Source organism: Amblyomma mixtum, chromosome 2, assembly GCF_055824585.1.
Source record: "Amblyomma mixtum isolate Tamu chromosome 2, ASM5582458v1, whole genome shotgun sequence".
Taxonomy (NCBI): domain Eukaryota; kingdom Metazoa; phylum Arthropoda; class Arachnida; order Ixodida; family Ixodidae; genus Amblyomma; species Amblyomma mixtum.
Window position 1 is genome coordinate 212,566,351 of NC_143013.1, and position 17,376 is coordinate 212,583,726.

General features: G+C 44.1%; 1 protein-coding gene across 1 annotated transcript in view; it reads right to left on the minus strand.

Moving 5' to 3' along the window:
* LOC149362487 (evasin P546-like) overlaps positions 1–16,941 on the minus strand; it is a 47,937-nt gene extending 30,996 nt beyond the window's left edge. The window contains exon 1 of the mRNA XM_089568312.1: positions 16,808–16,941. The gene's annotated coding sequence lies outside the window, so the exon portion shown is untranslated. The remainder of the gene's footprint in view (positions 1–16,807) is intronic.
* Positions 16,942–17,376: the final 435 nt, after the last annotated feature.

Genomic DNA, 17,376 nt, shown 5'->3' on the forward strand with positions numbered 1-17,376 from the left:
GCGCCCTAATACACAGCAAAATGCAACTGCAAAACATAATAGTTATGACACAATGCACACATAAGGAATGTTAACCGGAAATTGAAAATAAACTACATTCAGCGAGCAGGCAAAAAAGCAGTACATATAACATAATAAAAAATCAAGTAAATAACCAATAAACAACGGGCAATGAAAAAAGATCACATCTCAGACAGATGAAGGTAGAGAATGAAATTGTCCGTTATGATATGAATGAAAGATAACGCAACATATAACATAGAACAACACTCGACCCCCCGTGTTGTGTCGGTCTGTCAAGAAGGAAATCTAGCTTCTACTCAATACCAAAGATCCATCTGTCGTCGAGAAAATATTTGAGCGCCGTGTCGGCTTGCTATTGGAAAGCACGGGTCGTCCATACACCTAGCTGGTTTTCAAGGCTCAGAAGCGAGTTCGAAAACTATCATGTTGTGGTTACTAATCTAGGGAACCCTTTAGTCGTCTTCTTTTGAGCTCGCTGACACTCCCTCACTCTGAAACGCCAAACGGTCCGCAGGGAATTCTGCCATGAATAACGTCTTTCGTGAAAGTGCTCAGACGTCAGGAGAGAGCTAAAAAGTGCTAAGTCTGTAAAAGTGCCTTTTAGATATATTTAGAGAGCTAGCTTGTGCCATCTATCACTGTGAAACAACATTTGAACTCCTCCAATAGACAGATAAAACTAAGCCCTTAGAAACCAGAAGAATACCGTTTGCGGTGAAACACCGACGCAAAGTGCTCCTACTTATAGTAACTGCATATGAGGCAAAGGCATGTCGCTAATACAGCTCCTTATCTGTGACCCCTATATTGGAATGTCTAGGATTTACCTCGAAGTCTTCAGGTAACACTACGTTGGCGAAATTGTAACCCCTTTCCGTGCCTTTGCGACCCAATGTGGCCTCAATCCTCCCAAAGCCGTTAATCACTGCTGAACTCCCACTTGTCCAGGCACGTGCGTCTATTAAACAGCAGTTTCGACAAAAATTATAGGCACCCTTCTTCACACTTTCTTGGCGGAACCATTCAAGGAGGACAAAAAGAATAATATTTTATACGTATACCTTGGTCTCTATCGGCATCGAGAAAAGCATTAAGAATGATGACACATTTTGACGTCCCTGTGAAACACGCGGTTTGAACTTCCTTCTCAATGAATGTAAATCGGTTGCAGTGTCGCGGCACCTAGTGCAAAGCTCATTTGGCGTCTGGATCTCGAGGACGCGGCACACACAGAACATTACTAATGAAAATATCCTTGAGTATGCGTGTTCCTGCTTCCGAACATTGAGCATTTTTAATGAGTGATTCTTTTTACTGTTGTTTGCGTTTAAACACCCTCTCCTCTAAAAACTGCAGTACAACAGTGTTGTATTTTATTATTTTGTCCTTTGCACAAATTTCCCTTCACATGCATGTTCATTGTAGCTTATATAATGTTCCCCCTTTTTGTAAATTCTACACACACCTTTAGTAGGATCAAGAAATGAATAAATACCTTGAGATTCCTGCGCATATTTAGTGCTCTGCGTACGCTTCAGGTTACCATCATTAGAGTCAAGACAATACAGTAGGGAGATGTTCTGCTTCGCTATTTATGCCACTTAGCCTAATTGTGCATTCACACTCATTCCTTTCGAGAGTGTTATTTGTTGATTTCAGTTTACTAAACCGAGAGGAGTAAACCATTATCCTGATTTGAGAGCTTACGGCAGCGGGAAATTCTCTCTAGTCGGCAGATGCGTGGATTTATCAACCTCCATATTGCCAGTTCGACCCTCCGTTCGGGCCACCATCATTAGCCAGAATTATGATGGACACTTAAGCTCCACGTTAAAAATATGAAGTGATATCTTTAATGTCGCATTCAGCCCACCGGGTCTCCTTTTCATTGTCACAAACACGGTGACTTTTTCTGTTTATTTTGATAATTTGTTTATAAATTTCAGTTTTATTTGCCTCTTTTTTTTTAAAAGACGACACACAAGGCCTTTCTTCAACAAAGTCGAATGAACGTTCCTCAGTGTGTCGTATTGAGTCTCGGATCTACTAATTTTAAGTGCAATTACTTTTTCTCCTGTAGAACTACGTATGGGTGATGGAGTTACGTCGCAACAATGTGTGCCAATTAGGACTTGTCTAGTGACGTCAGCACCGTGCTTCTGTGTCACCGTTGTGGGGTGTTTCAATTACCCACACCATATGACGTAGTTGTGACGTCATAGCCCTCTACGCCAAGTTTTCTCCACTCAACGCCACCCTTAATGCTAACGCATTGAAATATACTGCTGGTGAGATCCGAGCTGCAGTTGTTACGGCGGCGCGGCACCGCTAACTGTAACGCCGTTGTGACATAGCTTGCGCCGTAAACAACTGCATAGAAATTTCACCAACGTTGGCTGAATTGCCAGTGCCCTTGCATCAGTTGTATGAGTCTCTTTATCCAAGGGTGATCTGGAGTCACGCGATAATTCTTGGAAACAATTCCAGCACTACTGATCGAATATATTGTCCGTTGAATGGCTCATAAGGTTTAACATCCTACAGCTACGCACGCTATCAGGGATGCCGTATTATTGGACCCTGGATAACTTCGACCAACTGGGGTTCTTTACTTGCACTGGCATTGCACAGTAGACATGCGTTTTCGTATGTCTCCTCCATCGAAATGTGGCCAGTGCCATAGGGATCGAACTGGCGGCCTTGGAACGATGAGCTGAACGGTAAAACCACTAAGCTACCACGGCGGGTCGAAAGGAAAGTTATCTCTTTAGAAACCGGCGTACGCACTTTTTTGTATGTTCCGGCGACTCATACCTAACGTTTATAAGTCAAAAATGTTCACCTACGGGTACAGCGATGTTTCAGCAATTAATAAATGATAATCAGCTTTTTTTACCCCGTGTGTTAATAAATTTTTACGCTTTTTTTACAGGGTATGTTACCAAAACTTCACGCTGGTCTTCCGTATTCGCACTTCCAACAGTGAGAGCACTACGATAAGGAATATTGAACAGCCGCTTTCTGAATTTAATGGAGTAATATGTCTCCCATATGTGCTATCGTGTGCGCGCGTTATTTTTCATATTATCAGCATTGTAAGTACAGTTCTACGCAAAAATGGATTTTATATAAGACGTGTAAAATAATTCGATTTATATTATATCTATATCTGCCTTGCTCGCTTATGCAACTATAATTGCAGTTCTGTCATGGAACAAAAATGACGTCGTGAGCGTTTGGCCGTGACGAATGTACTTATTTACAGCATGCAGTATCTTACAATCGCGTATTTTTTTTCCCCCAGGTTGCCGAACATTTCTTTACTTCTGATTTTTGGCACCCGTTGTGTATGACATTCCACAGCCTTAACTAACCAATGTAGAATTCATCGTGTGCGCCCTGAAGGTTTTCAAGAAGCCGTGTCTTATTCGAATCTACTTCTCAACCCATGAATTCAACTTTCTAAAAGCTAATACCAAACCCCAAAGTAAGACTATTGAACGCCCCTCGAATTTCGTTTTCTAGCATAGAGTAGAAGCCGCTATCGCTAAAGCTACTCTCCATATACTGCCACACACTAGTCACAGGTGGGTGGTTACCTAGGAGCTAAGGCTACCAAAATTTTCTTCTTACCCAGAAGGCAAATAAAGCATAAAACATTATGTGAACGGCAGTTTCATAGAGCTTCCTTGCCTGTGATTCCTACCATAGAAGCGCAGCTACGGCACTTTTAAAGAACCCCATCAAAGCGAAGCAAACGAGAGCAGACGAACTTACCATCTTATTTTTCTGTAGAAGTGCAAGCAAGCAGCGCAAGTATATATATGCTGTCTAATGCCATTGAACAAAGCTAAGGTCAAAAAGGATGGTTTGGTTTGGTTTATGGGGTTTAACGTCCCAAAGCGACTGAGACTCGAATAGTTTCAACTGCCGATACGAACACGCAAGAAGTGCCGAGGTTAACGACCAAAAGCAAACATCAGTATTAATGCACTCCTGCTGGAATGCTTTAAAGGGCAGCTGAGACTGCTCGCTTGCTAAAACGGATTTCTCACAAATCTTTTGAAAAATAATCTTGACGTGCACAGTTGTTCTCCGCAGTCCGTACCCTTCTGACAATTAATGTAATCATAATTATTATGCACTGGTTTTGTAGATATCTATTCTCAACTTCCTAGTTAAGACAAGCAGTGCTCTTTGAGTAACAGGAGGGTATTAAACGAGATGTTATAGTGCTTAATGAAGCTAGGAGAACAGATAAAGCCAATGCATTACTAAAAGGCTTACATTTAAAATGCTATTGTGAATTAGCGGGCAGGCGAGAAGTAGGTCTTCGATTTTTGATCAGTGAGGATATAGCTGGCAGCATGGAAAAATTCTAAAGCAATAACAAAAAGATGGCAGTTATCGTAACTAGGCTTTATGAAAGCTACAAAGTAAAGGTGGTGCCGGCCTATGCATCTAAATTCTGTCATAATGTGAAAATAGCCTGAAGCTTCTATATACACGTGCAATCGGAAATAAGTTGATTAAAAGTACAGCCCATTGTACTGCGGAGAACAGGCGCAGCCGTTCTCCGCAGTCCGTACCCTTCTGATGATTAATGTAACCACAATTAGTATGCAGTGGTTTTGTATATATCTATCCTCGACTTCTGAGGTAAGCGAAGCAATGCTCTCGAGTATGAGGAGGGGGGAGGGGGGAGACATTAAACGACAAGTTATAGAGCTTAATAAAGTTGGGGGGCTGATAAAGATTATACATGTCTAAAGAGCTTACATCTACTAGAAGTATGTCTCGGATTTCTGAACAATGCGGATATAGTTGACAATATAAAAAAATTCTACAGCAATAACAAGAAGGCGGCAGTTATTTTAATTGAGCCTTATAATAGGCAAAAATTAAAGATGGTGCAGGTCTCAACACTAAAATTTCGTCATAATGAAAAATGGCCGAAAGCTTATAAAATATGTGTAATCTGAAGTAAGTATATCGACCAATGATTCGACGTTGCTTGCTCGTGTCACAAAAGCGGCATAGGTTGAAACAATGGTGATGTAACTAGAAAAGCAGCGAGGTGGCATTGCTATGCTTTGGGTCGCTAGCCGTGCTCGCTACTCCTATACCACTAATGAGCGGTTGACAAGAAGCTATCGCATTGTACTCTGGCGTGAAGGTAGGCATCACCGAAGGTATTTATAGCGGGTGGACAACCACCATATTCCTCCATACTGTAAGCGACAAAATCGCAATAAGGACGGGTGTTGGGCAGAGAGACACGATGTCTCCCGCACTATTCACCGCGCGTTTGGAGTTTATGAAGGTCTTTTATAGATCAGACTCAGACACAGCCTTGAACAATGGTTAACAGAGAATATCTAAGTAATCTGCGATTCGCTGGTGACATTGCCTTGCCAAGTAACTCAGTTGACGATTTGGAAACCATAATTAACGACCTATTGAGGCAAAGCAGAATAGTTGGTCGAAAAGTTATTATGCACAAAACTTATGTTCAAAAGACTCGAAACAGAACAGCAGGTCACGACAGACAGTTAATCGTTGAAAAAAGTAAGGGGATATATGTACTTAGGGCACGCACTGACCGCAGATCCAGACCACGACAGAGTCACAACAATTAGAATAAGAATACGCAGTAGTGCATTTGGCATGTACTTATATACCATAAATGGGAGCTTGCCACTACCTCTCTACAGAATAGTATATATACTAGCTGCATCTTACCGGTATCCGCCTATTGCAGCGAAACCTGAAAGTGGAGAAAAACTGTTGAACTTTAATTGCAGACAACGCAGTGAGCGATACACACTGAATAAAAAGCGCTTACTAGGGTGCATATTCTTTCTCCTGTAGAGCACACCCAAAAGGAGGTTTTATTTACTCCATTAATAAGGAGTATTTTATTTACTCTCTTATAATAGGAATGTATTTAAGAGCAGAGCGGTGTAAACTTTTTGCTATCCCCAGAAATGAAACATAAAAATAGTGTCATGCTTATTCGTCTTCATTCTGGCTCATACTTTGAACAGTGCTAGCGGCGGATAGAAATAAGGAGCTGCAGGGACAGCCCACTGATCTCCACTAGGTGGCTGGATGCCGCATTCCCGCTTTCCGAGACGAGCGCGAGTGAAGCCACCGGAAGTTGGACCGCTTGTCCCGGAAGTCGGGTGTCTGCTGTGTATTTCAATGCAAAAAGTCGTGTCTTCCGCCCTTTCGTTCTCAGTTTCTTGCGTTGTTTTCGTGTGATGTCTGCTGTTATATGAAAGAAACAAGCAAGCTGAACGCGAGAAATGTGAGCATTGTGTGCAGAACCCTGTAATTTCTGCGAAAGCGAAGAAAACAGGCATGCAGGTCTCACCCTGCCTCGGCAAAGGGGTACGTGCATTAAACACTATGTTCTTGCCTGGTTCTTGTATTCCGAGCGTAAAGGAGAAGTAGTGGAATGATGATGAGGCTAGGTCACCTTAAAACCGAATTTTCGTGCAGCAAAGAAAAGGCACAGCGCGAGAGGAACGACTGACAAGAAAGGCGAATGGTGCAGTGCGCGTGAGAAGCGCTGTTAGAAGTCAACTGCACCAAGCACCACGAATTAAAGACCATTCAGGCTTAACTTGCAACAACACGAAACAGTACATGACACGCTCCGTCGAAAAAGCAGTACCATACCTTTTGGAGGCGCTAATGTGAACCAACCGAACACTGTCGACACCTCACAAGATAGTAGCCTAGCCCTCGCCTCGGTTCGGTCGAAATATAATTCGGTAAAATGGTCGCTGCAAAGTAAGCTGCCTGGTGAATGTTTCAACCTATTCTTTCTTATATTTATCCCCCATTAATAGCATAACTTGGGCTTGAGCGTGGGAACAAGCATCGCAGTAGAGAGCAGAGTTGGCGAAGCTAGGCAAACGAGACGACACCGAGCCGAGTAGACGAGGCTCCATACTTGCTATGTGTAGCGACGTCCTGTCGTCTGCTAGTGTCGCCCCATTGAAATGCAATGGGACCTTATTTTTGAAACGTCCTTCCCGAAGACTTCGCTGGTTTCCTCGCTCAGTTGGCGGCGCAAAAGGTAGGAATTGTCATGGAAAAAGACGAGAACGGCGAAAAGACGAAATGCTAAGTGGGAAAACAAAACTGGAACTGAAAAACCGTGCTGAGGTCCGATTTCATGCACTGCCAAAGGCTGACTTCCGGGACAAGGCCGTTTACTTCCGGTGGCTTCACTTTCGGGTGCCCAATGCGGCATCCAGCTCCCCTAGTGGAGATCAGTGGGACAGCCGGCAAACCAGCTTGGGCAACTGCGCATTTTTGACGTCACAGCGCGTCACGCGTTCTTTTCGCCGTCTGCAAGCCCAGCGGCGGCGTAGGCGCACGAGGGAGGAGTCGTGTACTTGTCGTCTGCTTATGCTTGGCGAACTCGTCCAGTTGCCTGTTATCGCGGATAATGCGATGTAACACTAGAATAAATATTTCGGGCCTGAAAAGAGGACTAAAGTTGTTTTGGCTGTCATGTGCCGCCCTGTAACTGACTAAAAACCGGAACAGAATAAGTTTGAAATGAGAACTCCTCCTAACGTAATCTGCTAGGGCACGGAATTCTTTAGAGATAGTCTTTAGCATGAACGAACGAAAATGTAGATGCCTCAGCTCAATCAGTAGCTCAGCGTTGAAACTCTGTTATGTCGCAGTTGCATAGAGAGAGAGTGAGAAAAGAATTTTAATCAGAGGAAAAGGAGGAGAGGTCAGCCAGTGGTAAGATGGTCGATGATGCAACACTCTACAGTCTGCTTCAATGCGCCGCTCAAATCACACTGAACAAAGTTGTGCTGTGAGAACGAGGGCTAAGTGGCGGCTCTTACAGGATGGCGACTCTAACAAAGGACGATCAGGTATGGTTCGAAAGTGCTGTAGCCTTCGTAGGATTACTTAAATGCAGCTTACTCTAGCGGAAAACGGTAACAAGCCGACATCTTGCACCGCAACAAGTGCCCACGAACCAGCAGAAGTGAGCGGCGATGCAGAGACGATGGCAACCAAGAGGGCGTCAAACATCGCCATCCATAGAGTTTCTTACTACTATCCAGAGGGAAAGCTGGTGGCGCTGCACTTCAGCCACCATGGACGCTCAAAGCATCATGGGCCGGTGAGCTATTTGAGCTACGGTGAGCGGGACAGTTCGATATTTTCGGGAACACAGAGTGGCACCACTAAGTCATTTTATTCCATAAACGTTGTTCTCCGCGTGTGTGCGCATACGTGCTGCTTCAGAGAAGAGCCGTCAAATGGCGCGTACCGCGCGCAGACGACTTTGGCGCGAACGTAGTGTGCGAACGGCGTAGTAGAAAAAACGCAACAGCACACGATACCAACAAAAGGTTTCTCTTCTCTGAAATGCCATTAAGAAAAATCTCTTAAAGTGTTTAAGCCACAACATTTTTTTAAACATATTTACTTGAAAAAGTGCGCCTGTTAAGCACAAAAATTAGTGTTTGTAGTGTACAATACTTGGCCACTAGGAGAGCTAGCCATCCCTTATCTTTGGCAAACTTGGCATTTACATGCTTTTCTGTCGTTTGTTCTAATTTACAACAGGATATTGAATGTTAGCGCATTCCTGTTTATCGAGCAGTCTCTAGTTTTCTATTATTTTTTGGCCAAAAGTTGTGGTTCTGCAGTCGGTAGCTCACCGCCCATGATGCTTTGAGCGCCCACGGTGGCTGAAGTGGTCCTGAGGGGCTCCACGCAAACTCCCATAGACGGGGCGCCAGCTTTCCCTCTAGGTAATAGTAAGAAACTCCATGCTGTCATTATTTCTCGACTGTGCGCAAGCAGGCGAGAACACAATTGTCGGTGCGGACGGCGCAATATGGTGTTCATTTTCCACCCATGTAGATACAGAAGCACAGGGACCAAAAAAAAATTCAATTTGAAATGGAACTTAAAAAGAGGAGAATCCTCCTTTGTGCGTCTTCATAAATACATGAAGTAAAATAGGGCATTTATTCTAATTTTGCTCTATATTGATGGAATAACTGTTTCCGCATGTGGTGTTTAAAGGGTCACGCCATTCATTTGAATTCACATTTGGGTTGATTCTTGTTTACATTGTAGGAAGGAAAATGGCAGGAGTATAAGAGAGAACAGGATATACGAGTGGGACAGGGGACAAACGTGAGATAATCACTTCATAGTCGAAAGCAAGAAGCAGACATCGGTATGGGCAGGGAATCTAATACAAAAGCATGATAACCGATTGTCCTAAAGATTAACGGATTTAATTTCAACAGGAAGGAATCGTAGCAGAGGACGACAGAAAAGCACGCGGGCGGATGAGATCCGGAATTTACGGGAAAATATGACTCGTGTTTGCACAGGAAAAGCAGAATGGAGGGATCAGGGAAAGCTTTTGTCCTGCAGTCGCCGTAGTCAGGATGATGGAGGTGATGATGATCATAATCGGCGAAGAGTGTGCTGCCTTGACTCAGTTTCTCTAAGTTAGGGAAGAAGTGCTCACTGCTAACAATACGCTCATGTATGTGTTAATCCTTTTCTTCAGGCACTTTTTTAAACATCTCACTTCTGAGCAGGAAAATACAGCTTCTATCCTTTCCTTCGAATTTCACTCGTTTCGGTTAAAACTTGCAGCAGGCAGCCCTTAAAACTTAACATTTAAACTTTAAACAAGGACAACGATACAGAAAACACGCACTGATAAAAGCAACAAACCTTTTACTTCCAGCTGTCAAAGCTCAATTAACATTCACAACTCAGCTGCAGAAGCAGACTGCGTTCATGGATAGCATTAATAGCTAACCATGAGCCGAAGCTTGCCTACTTCGCTCGGCGAAGCCTGACCTTAAAGCGAAAAAAAGCTAGCAATCGCTCTGGGTTATAAAACAGTGAATTTTTTTCTAACGAAATTCCCATAGAGCCAACTGGGAGTCGGACGTCTCTCCCTTAAAGCCGTAAAGATTTTACAGAAGGTTCTGTCGACGCACGTACAGTGGCTAAGGTCACCGAAGACTAGGGCCAAGTCGTGCGCCAGGGGCACACGCGATTACGCCTGCCCTCCAGTGTGCTCGAAAGAAGTCTGCCTCTTTCTCTGGCGATCGCGTCGAAAACGCCCAGAATTAGCTAGAGTGACCATAAAGGTACCAAATAATTGAAATAGAAACTCTGAACTTTACTCGCTGGCAGAAGCACCTTAATATGTTTTATCTTTGCGTTCATTACTTCGGAGCAGAAAACATTTGTCAGTCAGAAAACTTGTGATGTTTTTTGCATCACTGAGCGGATTGTGAAATTCAGCAAGGAGCAAGCAAAATGACACTTCTTGAAAGTGAGAAAGAGCTGGAGAACGCAAAATTTGTACTTTGGCGTTTCACTGGTAGTGTTGTTGGATACAATAAGAAATGAACCCCGCCGGCTTTGCTGGCTTTCTGCGGACGCAGCTGTAGGACCTTGACCTTTCTCAACATATGCAAATAAATAAAGCACATGGGAAAACCATCGTACACAAAAAATAGATTATACTTCCTGAGTATAAGCAAACAGAGAGCTAAGCGATCTAGATCACCGAAAAAAAATGGTGGTCGCTTTGCGTAGTTTGGCCAGAGGCGAATTAGATTTTCATTTCGGTTCCGTTGTTCGAATACTAATAATGGGTAAATGCCCATATATGAGGAACTGGTCAATCTCTACTTTACATTCATCGATCACTGGGAGTCTCCACACCAATCCTGGCGCCGGTACAGTTGTGCAGCTGTTAAGGGCTGCGCCGCTGCCCCGCCCATTGTCTGGTTCAAAACAGTCACCGGTACGACTTGGGATATCCAGGTTGTTCCTCCCGAGCAATCTTTATCGGCCAATCAATAAATGAACTTCCACCTCCCCCCCTCCACACACACACGCACACGAAAACGATGCGAGTCAATACTCACGCAAAGAAATTAAAGGGAATAAACTATAGCCGCTCTGAATACTGTTTTCCCAACACTCATCTTGCCCTTAAGAACCTTATCTAATGTGCAAAGAGCCAGAAAGAAAAATTCACTCTCTATAAAAAAAAAGAGGACTATTGGAAATGCCAGCATATATATTTCATCACGCGGTACAGCAGCTCGTACCCCGCAGCTATGGGCTTGTCAACAAAATTAAGAGATTTCCATCTAACTTTCGTTTCCTGACATTAACATCATAAGCCTTCTACAAAAACGTGATGTATTGGCTAGTGTCATTGACGCAACTGAACGCAACACTGTCATACTAACGGAAACCTGGCTAAATGAATCCATATGCAACAACGAAGTGCTGGCTATATTTCCAAACTACGATTCTTGTCGCGGCGGCCGCATAGGCAAACGAGGAGACGGGTCTTCTGTAACCTTCAATGCTAAAGCTTAAACGTGGGGTGGCCTATATGATTATTATATACGTGCTCTAACGCCTCATTTCCTCCCACCGTAATCTGCGCTTGTTATCGTCCCCTCCATAGAGAAGCTTCCTTCATCCCTATATTTCAAAGCACCCTTCACATGGTAACCACGAAACATGCGCATGCTACTATTTTAATACTGGGTGGCTTTAACTTGCCTGCAGTAGATTGGTATAACCCGTCTGAGACATTATGAAGTTCCCCTTAGTGCAATTCTATCAGCACATGTGAAACCTCCGCTTTAACCCAGCTGATATCCTCTCCAACAAGGCAAACTGTTCAATCATCTAGCATACTTTATCTGATGCTGATGTCGCACCCAGAAACCCTATCTTTACTTTCTTATTGGTGGTTCCTGGTAATCAGTAATCCACGCCACATTTTTCAGCCACCTGCCCGAACGAAAGAAAGTAGCCAAAACAATCACATTTTACGATAAAGGCGATTACAATAGTATTAACCAAGAACTCGACAGTTTCTGCGGCTGGCTTCTAATTCACGTTGAACAAAACCCTTTCGACTCTAACTGGGCACCCTTCAAAAATAAATTCCACAGCCTCAATAAAAGTTATACTCCTACAATTACCGTAACCATTCGTTTTACATCGCCGCAATTCAATAATACACAAAAGCACCTTAACAATAAAAAAGGCTTTTTCGTTCCACTATACGATCTAAGAATCCGAACGCAGGGCAAAAATATCCGGAACTTGAAAACTTTGATAACCTCCAAGTTCTCAAAGCCACTCATTCAATTTTTTTATCTTCTTTACCCAGTATGCTAGGTACAAACTCCATCAATGGTGGAAATGCATCAATCCTAACTCGAGAGATACGCAAACACGTTTCGACGATGATAACCATCCAATCGCGCGGCAAGGCGTTGCAGACGTTTTAAATTGAACCTTAAGCTCTAGTTTACCCCAGGGACTAGTTAAAACCTTCTTGATTTCCCTTCCTTTCATTTTCCTGCCATGCCTGACATTACTTTTGACCCTTATTGTACTGTAAAATTACAGGACACCATAGCAACTGCAATGAAGCCTGCTAGAGGCGCCTCACGCCAGCTAAAATATGCACTAAATTTGATATAGAATTAGACTGCCTACGTGCTATCAGGCGCGGTGCAGACAGACGCTACAGACAGACCAAGTACAAACGGGATCTCAGAGAGGTGCGACGTTTGCAGATCATTAAGCAACGAATGTACATGCTCCCGGACCAGCGCTGGGCGTCCTTCTGTCAGTTTGTGGGTCTTCGAAAGCCTATGTCCCTCATTTGGCGGACGGTGTTGGGGCTTCGAACGCTCCCACAACAAAGACAACCTTTTTATGCGTCGGCTGCAAACCAAGACCGTCACTAGTATGAAGTAGCAACTGATCTCTGCTGGGTAATTGCGGCGCAATGACTTCGAGATCCCAGCGTTCTGGTCCTCAATCACGGGAATCAGCGGTGGATGCCATTTTTTCTCCGCGAGGATCTCGATGCGGCCCTTGCGGAAAGTAAGCATTCGTCTTCACCAGGGCCAGACGGCATCACATAAGATGCTCTATGCCACCTTGGCTACAGCGCAAGAGGAAAGATAATCAGCCTTTATAACAATTCATAGCCAGATGGTGTTGTTCCTCATTTTTCATGGCGGAACACCATGCGGCTCGTCGGTTCAGTCAATAGTGAAGCTGTACAGAGCCCTTTTTTATTTTTGCGAAACAGTACAATCGTGCTTTCGAGCACTCTGAAGACAAATTTCCGTGCCGTCCAGGCGTTACAAGGTCTGGCTCTTCGCACATGGCTGAGGCTCCATCGCAGAGCATCAACAATTGCAACCATTGCTATCGCCAAGAACTACCAAGTTTCGACGCTTATAGTCCTTGACACACTGCGGACTCACATACGTCAACTAACAAGGACTCCCCAGCATCACCTTGTGTCAGTACCGGTACAGAGACCGCACACTGCGTTCTCAAAGATAATATTATCCCGCCAGTCATCCACCACATCACAGTTCACTCAGGCGGCGCGGCCTTCCTCTGCGCTATGGGGTCTGTGGGGCCATGTGTGCACCTTAAAATTCCCGAGATATCAAAGAAATCGTCTCAACCGACGCCTGCCCTTACAGAGTGGACACTCTCCCTACTCCACGCCCAGTGTAGTGACCTCGCTCATGTATACACAGACGGCTGGGTCTCAGTTCAGCTTCCGGCGTGATCATTTCTACTAGGCAATCCAGCTCCAGCCAACTAATTTCGCATCGGACAGTCTCCTGCCAGGTCACAATTGGCCGCTCTGCACGCGGATGTGCAGTACATCGGTCCACAACCCCCGCATAAATTGGTTGTGTTCTGCGATTCAAAAGGTGTCCTACAATTTCTCCTTTCTGCTTTGTATCATGACAACCACCAGCAACTAGTAGCTAAGATAAAGCATCTAGTACAGAAGGCACTTGGAGACGGTCATGACATCATCATCCAGTGACTACTAGGACACATTGGCATTGCTGGAAACGTCGAAGCTGATGCTGCAGTTCGATCGACCATTGGCTAGATACCACTGACAAGAGCCGACGCAGAAAGGCATCTGAGACTGCTTGGACAAAACAAGGCATCAGCATCATGGTCTACCTCTCGAAACTCGGCATGCCGTTTACACCGCCTCCACCCTTTGCTTCAACTCAATCCCCCGCCCGGCCTCTCCAGCTGCGATGCTACGCTCTTGCGTCGCCGGTGGCTGGGAGTGACATTTACAAATTACTAATCTCACTTAGTCGCTATGGCAGACTCTCTTGTAAGTGAGAACTGCGGGTGCGAAGAGACAATTAGCCACTGCTTGCGCTTCTGATTGTTACAACAAGTTGCACGTGCGGCTGGAATCGGCAAGCTGTCTTCTAGGTTGGCTTTATTGCTTGTTCCAAAGCTTTACCCTTGGTTCATTAAATCCGAGCATCATCCGAACTTATATATGGAAGAAACAGTAATTGTAGATTCACTGAAAATAAAGATAAGAAAAGGGCTGGAGAGCATCAAGGAATGTTGGTGCTGCCAAAAGATTTAGTGTCCTTAAAGACGCTCTTCAGGAAAAAATAAATTAAATTAGTGCATATTAAGACTAGGAGCCTCTAAATGTGTTTTTGCAGCCCAGGCCGGGCACTATTTATTCCTAGAAAGAAGAGTTATTTGTGCAGCAAATTTTGGCAGCAGGGCAATTTTTTAAAAGGCTAGCCTTACAACATCGCAGCACAGTTCATGTTCTGGTACTGTGAATTGCACCAGTATTCGACATGGACGAAGTGAAAGGGCAACACCTTTCAGTCTAAAGCCGGAAAAAAAGTTGCAGATGAAGGAAATGGAGACCTTTCCCGTATGCAAGCTGTACAGAAAGCCTAGTGGTTTAAGTGTCAACAAAGAAAACAGGTGGCTTTTTCTCGAATGCTTATCTCATGCGTATAGCCCGACAAAGGAAGTGTACGTTCGCCTGGAGCCAACTTCATGTAAATCATTGCAAGAGAGATTAAATGATCAATTTTGGAAGCACGTCTCATTGCGATCGCTGCAGTATATATTTTGCTAGGGGATATCGGCAGAATGCGTAACTTTGAACTTAGCAATATCATAAATTTTGCTGTATCTTCAGCTGATCTTTTCATACGTGCTGAGTGCTGTATCAGGACGTTAGCAAATATTACAGTGAAATTTTTCTTGGTTGGAAGAGAAATGGAAAAAAAATGAAATTATTGGCTAAATTCTGCCACGTTATCGTACTCTCCCCCTAGTTCTCTTCAGTATCGATATCTGAGCAAAACGAAACTAGTTGATCCTGAGTACCTCCGGCTGGCGCTATGGCCGAACACAATTGACGTTCCTAATGTTTAAAGTGAGGTCCTAAGATTTGCATTCCGTGGAGCCGACGAGACAGAAGGCATGGATGATCCTTTTACTGGGAAGTCAACAATGAAATGAGGTTTACTTAGAACGACATAAATTACCATACAAACAATAAACATTGAAGGCAGTAAAATATGCTAAGCAATGGTAATATGTGAGTAATATGTGAGTAATGGGGTGCAGTTTATTTTTCTGCAATTCGGCAGGCGTACAGAAACTACTCGAAACTGGAAACCTATACACGATAGGCCGTAAATTAATAATGAATGCTCTTTCTCTTTCGATTTAGCTGAAAACGTGTGAAATTTTGTACGAGTGATCATTAACGTTCTAGCGTGAAATGTTGAAATTTCAATAACTTCCAATAAGCGCAGCGCTGTGACCAGGCTTCAAATTTGCGCCTGTAACTGAGCTACGTTCGAAACAGACAGATGGGAGTTTACTTCTTTTAACGAGAAAGGAGACGATAAAATATATTTACAAGCACTTACAGAGTGCCTGCAAAACCCTGACAGTGAATAAAAGCACGGTGAGTCGTTGGCGGAAGCGTGTCTCGTGATCCGAACCAGGACAAGGAAGGCTGTCGGATCTCCCGCTCGGCTGATAGGACCGTACTGCTGTGATGCCTGCTACTTTGCAACGTGCCTACGCTCTTATTCAGTCATGGACAAATTGCAATCAAACTTCCCGAACAATTTGAAATCCCTGTTGGTGGTGCTGCCACCTGTTTGCAGTGGTTGGGTTATTTGAAAGTTTGCGCCAGCTCGGTTCTTCTAAGGCTAACAGAGGAACATAACAAATGCATTTGCCGAACTGCTCGCTCATTATAAGGCGGACAGTGGCCATATTTTGTCCCAGATGGTGATATTTTGTCCCAGATGGTGAAACATGGGTTCATCACTTCAAGCCTCAAACAAAACGGCGACTCGTGTACCGTCACTACACAACTTCTCCTCTGAACAATAAGTTAGAAACTGCTCCCTTTGCTGGCAAAGTCACAGCTGGAACTTACTTCTGGTACTGTCAAGGGGCTTCCCTGATCGATGCACTATCTTTTGATGAGACGATCGAATTTCGAAGCTTACTTTAAAACTTTTCAGAAATTAATGTAGACTTTCTGTAATATGAATTCGGTGAGGCTCTCTAGTCTCCATCACAAAAATCTGACCTAACCTTTCCTCACTCATGACAACGCGAGGCTACCCATAACTCTACGCACCCGATAAGATATCAGAAATCATTGCAGTACTTCTTGTTTATGCGTCGTGGGTTTTGTTAGCGTGCACGGACAACGCAGAGCATGCGGGTGTTTGCACTCTTCGTTCCATGAAAATATCGTCGCCGTGACCGGGATTCGATTATAGACCCTCACTGCCACTGAGTCATCGCAGCGGGTGAACATCGATGTTTTTAAGGCAAAATCGCTGTTCAAATGGTCATTTTCACTCACCTATGATTGTACTCAAACCAGTCACCGGGGGTCTGCGAAAGCGTGACAGCCGTAGCTACCTGCAAACTCCACCGTGCGTGCGCTCTTGAGTTCTTATCCCCTGACGGATCCGGCTGAAAAAACGCTTGATAAGTTCACGAAAATGTACGAAAAAGTAAGAAACGATTGTTGTCAGCCTCACGTGAGATATATTTTTCCATCCCGGTGTCATTCTGAGACCTTTAACAAAACTTGTAATCAGGCGACATTCAATATGTTCGCCCTCCCGATGAACTGCCGGCCAAAAGAAACTAACAACAAAACTATCGCAGACAACAACTTTGTAAGGTCAGACTGCTCAAGCCAGAGGTTAGCAAAACTTGATTTCAATTTGACATCAGAAAACCTATTTGGCCCTGCGCGAACGTTTCTGCCCTTTCGGAAGAATCGATTGATAGACACCATGAAGTTAGTGTATTCGGCAAACAGTGTGTGGTAACTAAAAGTTAAGGCAACAAAACTTTAAGTTCGGCGCTAGCGCGAGAGCATGGCACTCTCCAGATAAATGGCTGCGGACAAAACGCGTTTAC